Source organism: Chelonia mydas, chromosome 13 (assembly GCF_015237465.2).
Source record: "Chelonia mydas isolate rCheMyd1 chromosome 13, rCheMyd1.pri.v2, whole genome shotgun sequence".
In the NCBI taxonomy this organism is placed as follows: domain Eukaryota; kingdom Metazoa; phylum Chordata; order Testudines; family Cheloniidae; genus Chelonia; species Chelonia mydas.
In genome coordinates, this window is record NC_051253.2 from 12,299,469 (window position 1) to 12,305,468 (window position 6,000).

The following is a 6,000-nucleotide window of genomic DNA, read 5'->3' on the forward strand; positions in this document are numbered from 1 at the left end:
GAACTAAGCCAGCTCACGGCTATTTGTATCTTTACTTAAATGTGTTTTTCAGGATGTATAGCGCTGAAAATGACTGACAGGAGACTGGCATGGGTCAGAAGCTCTATGGGCAGCTCTTGAAATACATTCTAATGATCACAGCGATGCTCCCTCGCATTCAGAGAGGCGCAATCCTCTTGAAGTCTCATTTGACACGGCCTGTAGTTATCAAAAGAGACACACACATTGATCTCTTCCCCCGCGTTCTGTCTCTCTGTTTCTGTCTCACATCATATAAATAGGGCAGCTAATGGTGGAGATTAAAGGTGAAGTTTGTAGGATGAGACTGGACTCCCAGTAAGACATTCGTGAACATGAATGAGAGCACGTACCACATGGCAGACAAGTGGCTTTGGTATTTCATCCAAAGCCCACTGAGTCAATGGGAGTCTTTCCACTGATTTCAATGCTCTTTAGAGCTGGCCCTTAGACTCAGAGCCCTTTGGGGAAGGAATAACCTCAAACTAATTCCCAGACAAAGGCAGAAATATACATGGCCAGAAGTGGACATGGGACCGACACACTTTGAGCTAGAGGTTTTATTTCCTAACGCAGGAAAGCATGTCCTTGCTTGAGATCACAGGCTATGTTAAAACATGACATGGTATTCTGGCAGCTCTTAAACCCTCTGGAGAAAGGACAAAGAAACGACGATCACCAGCTAGGATACTTAGGCCTTAAATTATTTACAGTCAAACTAAATCTAATGCTTTTGGATTTATGGTAGATCCACATTAGCAATCCCAGCAGCTACCAGAATGCAACCAGCATGAGCCACCGTTTCCCATTCACAGGGCACAGAAGACTCGGCTGGACACAGGTGCTGAAGTGCTTACTTGACATGAATGCTTAAACCTAATCCAGCAAAGAGTGATTGACTGATTTCTAAAGCCACATGAAGGCTACAGGGTGGGATGGGAGAGCAGCAGTGTTCCATGTGCTAAGTTATCCTGATCCGTTTCTTTTCCATGTTCGTCACAGAGTTCTGCAGTGTCTACCAGACCCGCAGACAAAGCATTTAAAGTACAATACCACTCTGAAAAGGGACTGTAGAAAAAATGGCACCTCCTTACTCAACAGATCTGTTCCATTTGCTTCTTCAGGGTCACCTCAGCTGAAGCTAGTGCTTGCTGAGTCTCACGCCTGCTAGCCCTCCAGAGCCAGCACAGGTAAGACGGAGGATTCTATGCGATCTCATGCACCATCAACACAAATGATTCCAAGTTCCAATCACCCAGACCTGTGTAAACCCAGCGAAGGCAATGGGACTGCACAGATATCACCGAGACATCATTTGAAGACAATGGGGGTGCAGAGGTGTCCGTGAGCACTTTTTGAACCTTTGGCATGGGTGATGGTATGTGGGATGAAAGAAACCAGCCTGACTGTCAGAGAAACATCTTCTTACTTCAGGTTTCAGAGTAGCAGCCGTGTTAGTCTGTATCCGCAAAAAGAAAAGGACGACTTGTGGCACCTCAGAGACTAACAAATTTATTTGAGCATAAGCTTTCGTGAGCAACAGCTCACTTCATCGGATGCATACTTGAAACCGAGCACAATCAAAATGTGACAGTGAGACACAGTGAGCAGGGAGCATTTTTGCAAAGTCACCTTTCAGAGCAGCACCAGGCTTTATGCAAAACCAGAGCGCAAACACAGAAATTCATATGTACGCTCCAGGTTCAGTGACTAGCCTTATTATAGATATGAGCTGGCCGCTTCCACTCATCAGTGGCAATATTTAAATGTCATAAATTCTGCTCAGGGCAAACCCCATCTGGAGTGCCCCACTCACTTCAGAGCAAAGTTCCATCTTGTGAGTCAGGGGGGAGAGAGCAGTTTCAAAAGCCATTGCTTGAAACAAAGACCAATTCAGTTAGAACCCCCTTTCTGAAGTTCATTGGAAAAAAGAATCTGATTCTGACCTCACGTTGTACTGAGGGAAATAAGGAGTAAATCTGCACAATAAATCTGGTGAGAGATGAGGCTCTGACCCTCTCTAATTGAAAATGTATTGTGTCTCAGATTATTCCCCACCATAGGCAATATGAGTGTTTGGTTTTAATTACATCCTGGTGCCCAGTGCACCATCAAACCTGGTGCCCAATAATAGGACAGGGATTATTTGCTCAGGGGCAGTGAGATGACATGAAGGCGAGAAGGAATTGCTTCCTGAAGCTGCCTTTATTTCTGGAAGGTGGCAGGCTGTATCAGGCTGCTATAAGTCTCCTGCTTGCTAACGTGGAGAACAGAACTCTGGGTGCAGTCACAGCTGACGTTTCATCTGCATGCATTTTAAGCACGTAGTATGAAAATGTCTTCGGGGACGTTCCCATGGCAGCCATGGGTTTGATCTGCAGTTGGTGTAGACGTCCTCACACTAGCTGAACTCTAGCTAGCTCACTAAAAATAGCAGTGAGGATGTTGTGCCATGGGCTGCACCAACACGTACAGACCTGGGCGGGGGGTTGGGGGGGGGGAGATGGGGTTGTGCAACTTGCACTGAAGCCTGTGCTGCTATTTTTATTGAGCAAGTCAGATTAAAGCTGGCACTGGTATGTCTACATCAGCTGCCATTCATGCCCCCAGGTGCAGCATAGATGCACCATTAGTAGAAGGCAAAAGAGCTAGTGTCAAATGAGGAGTCAATCCATTTGAGGGGCTGGACAGATGAGAAGATCAATAAGGGGCCCAGAGCCTGTGAGCTCTAGATCATGAGATAGTCATTAGCACCCACCTTAGCTTTATTCTGTCAGTCACTAACCTCCCTCTGGAGCAGGGGTGGGCAAAGTTTTTGGCCCAAAGGCCACATCAGCGTTGCGAAACTGTGTGGAGGGCCGGGTAGGGAAGGCTGTGCCTCCCCAAACAGCCTGGCTCCTGCCCCCGATCCGCCCCCTCACACTTCCCGCCCCCTGACTGCCCCTCTCAGAACCCCCAACCCTTCCAACCCCCCCGCTCCTTGTCCCCTGACTGCCCCCTCCCGGGACCCCCTGCCCCTAACCCCCTAATCCAACCCCCCCTGACCCCTGACTGCCCCAACCTCTATCCACACCCCCGCCCCCTGACAGGCCCCCCAGGACTCCCACGCCTATCCAACCCCCCCATTCCCCGTCCCTTGACCGCCCCCCCCCCAAAAACCTCTGCCCCATCCAACCGCCCCATGCTCCCTGTCCCCTGACTGCCCCCTGGGACACCCTACCGCTTATCCACCCCCCCCACTCTCCCCCCCTTACCATGCCACTCAGAGCAGCAGGAGCTCACAGCCACGCCGCCCGGCTGGAGCCAGCCCCGCTGCACTGCCCGGCAGGAGCAGAGGGCCAGAGCGCTGGCGGCACGGCGAGGTGAGGCTGCGGGGAGGGGAAGACAGCGGGGGAGGGGCCGGGGGCTAGCCTCCCTGGCCAGGAGCTCAGGGGCTGGGCAGGACAGTCCTGCAGGCCAGATGTGGCTCGCGGGCCTAGTTTGCCCACCTCTGCTCTGGAGGGACCTTCACACGTTATAGGATGGGCCCTTTGGAGGGGCTGTATTGGGGAACTTGCTGTGTGGATAAGCAAAAAGCTCCAGTGTCCAATGCTGATGATCTGGCTTTCTTTTTTGAATGCTAAACTCACTTTAATAAAGAGACATAATTCTTGTTCACCATGATCCATACTTCCCGCTTCTTGTCCTTGCTGCACGTAGTCATACAGAGGCTAATGCTGATGGCTTGGTCTCTGTTCTATTATTTGGGATAGAAATGTATTGTCTATGGATGTGCATGGACAAGATTTTTTTAAAGCAACTAATGATTGTGGGTGCCTAAATATTTGGATGCCGAACTTCAGATACCATACATGGACCAAATTTTCAGCCTGCATCAAGCACTCACCCACTGGAAATCAAGTCACTTTGCAATGTCTTAGGTCAGGCATCCCAAAAATTGAGGCACCTGATGTATGAGAGACTGGACTTAATATCCCTGCTGTCAACCAACTAAACTGTGCAGACAGATGGGAAAAGGAGGGCACCACTCCCCCACGCCTACTGCCCCCTCCAAAAAGCACATGTGAAATGCTCAGTATTTCTTCTTCTTTTGATGGCTGGCCAGGCCAGATTAGTGCGATTGGAAGTGGAATACTATGCCTTCCACCTGCAGCTCTCCAATTGGAATCCAGCCTGGGTTGGTAGTAACTGAATGTTGTCACAATCTGGTGGCAATACAGGGCCCCATGCAGAATCGGTTTGGTGGCTTCACAAGGGCTATCACCATGGTTTTTACTATTTGGCAGTCTCAGCAGCGAGGCCAAGGACTGAATGGGAATGGAGTCTGAACTACCTACCTCATGTCTAGAGGTAGCCTCTGAAGGCTCAGGGATAGGTGCCATGGAGTTTGTACTCCATGATGAACAAGATGAAGTTTGTACTGCATGCTATACCCACTAGGTACTCTCACTTACTGTTTTTAAGCACTGACAATATACTTGGAGCTTACTTGGCACAAAATGAAGATAGCTCCTGCCCCAGATTGTGCACAGTCTCAAATTTACAAACGGAGAAGATGGACATGGGGAAGACCAGAGCAGAAGGAACTTGGAGTGATGGATTCTGTGTGATTTGTTTCCGTGTCTTTTGGGCATCAAGGCAGAAGTGAGTCCCTAGACAGTGGTCTTGAGGTTCCAGGGGTGCTAATGCAGCACTCTTCACCAGCTCTCAATATTAAAATCATTATTAGATGTCCACGAATCAACAGGAAGAAACAACAAATGAGTACAGTAGAAGGGTATCAAAACATACCAGACTTTGGGGGTTAATTCAGTATGTCCACTTCTAATTATAGGAAGGAAATAAAGTCCAGTGATTTTCATTCATTATGTGGAAGAGCTAAGCCCAGTTTAATCTGCCCCAGGTCTGTTCCATTGTCCTTTTCTGGAGCTGTTTCATCAAGCAGGTTTTGGGTATAATGAAGATGTGACACACACGAGTGCTGGCAAGGGAGAATGGTTTCATTTTCTTTTGGCTGGGGCCAGGAAGTAATGTCATGTGGCAGGGGTCAAGACCCCACTGACTCCAATGCTTTCTGTTACAGGGAGCTAAATGGTAGAATAAAAAGTATCCCATCTTTTTTTCCTGATGCTCAGAACTTTGCTCAGTTGGCCTGGTCTTTAGGAAAATTTCTGCAGGTATGCAAACTAACCAGCTGTCTCCTTGGGCTCAGAATAGGCTCCAGCTGTCTTGTTGTTAGCATTGGAATGAAATTATTCTCCCTGTTGCACGGGAGGATTCAGACCGCAGATCCCTGTTTGCAGGTGCAGGGAGCAATTTTGCTGACTCAGCCTGGTTTCCAGACAATATGAGTATCCTCATCTTAATTCAGGACCGTGAAGGCTGGGAGTTTCTCTGAGGTAAGACAGAGCCAAAGGAAAGGTCTGTATGGCCTGCAGAGAGAATTCCTCATCCACATACATACATATAGGTACAAGGCATATGTTTGTAAGTCCTGTCTTGCCCCTGGAAGTGGAGGCGTGTTTGGGCACCTCCATTCTGTTGGGTGTTGTGTCAGGAGTGGAGTGAGGGAGGAGGGGCCCGTCAGGGTCTCACCTGCAGTTAGCAGGTGAGAACTAAATCATTGTAACAGACTTTCCAGAATCAGCATCCCCACCGCTCTAGCATAAGGCAGTGCTCTGGGGAATGACAGCGCTGTGTGTGGGGAGGGGTACGCCATGTGTAGGTACTGGCAGTCTCACAGCTGGAAAACAATCCAGCCTCCACTAACTAGATTTTGCAGGTGGTATCTGTGCCCTCTCACAGAAGGAGCCAAGTCCCCGGATATTAGTGAGCACCTGCCTGGCAGGTAAGTTGCCGCTGCCTGCAGATAACGCTGAGAATTACTGTTTAATTACATGTTTGTGACCTTCGGTAAATGCACAACAAAGTAAATGGAGCACCCCGTACTTGACAGCACCACCGCTAGCAAGTGGGTCGGAC

The 6,000-nt window shown here is 49.0% G+C and overlaps 1 long non-coding RNA gene across 3 annotated transcripts in view; it reads left to right on the top strand.

The window, feature by feature from the left end:
- Positions 1-5,483, top strand: part of LOC122462811 — a 44,335-nt gene extending 38,852 nt beyond the window's left edge. For 2 of the 3 annotated variants that reach the window (XR_006285625.1, XR_006285626.1), the window contains exon 3: positions 1,143-2,887. This is a non-coding gene — a long non-coding RNA (uncharacterized LOC122462811). Of the gene's footprint in view, positions 1-1,020; positions 2,888-5,321 lie in introns of those variants that run through there. The other variant, XR_006285624.1, reaches the window with a different exon arrangement.
- Positions 5,484-6,000: the final 517 nt, after the last annotated feature.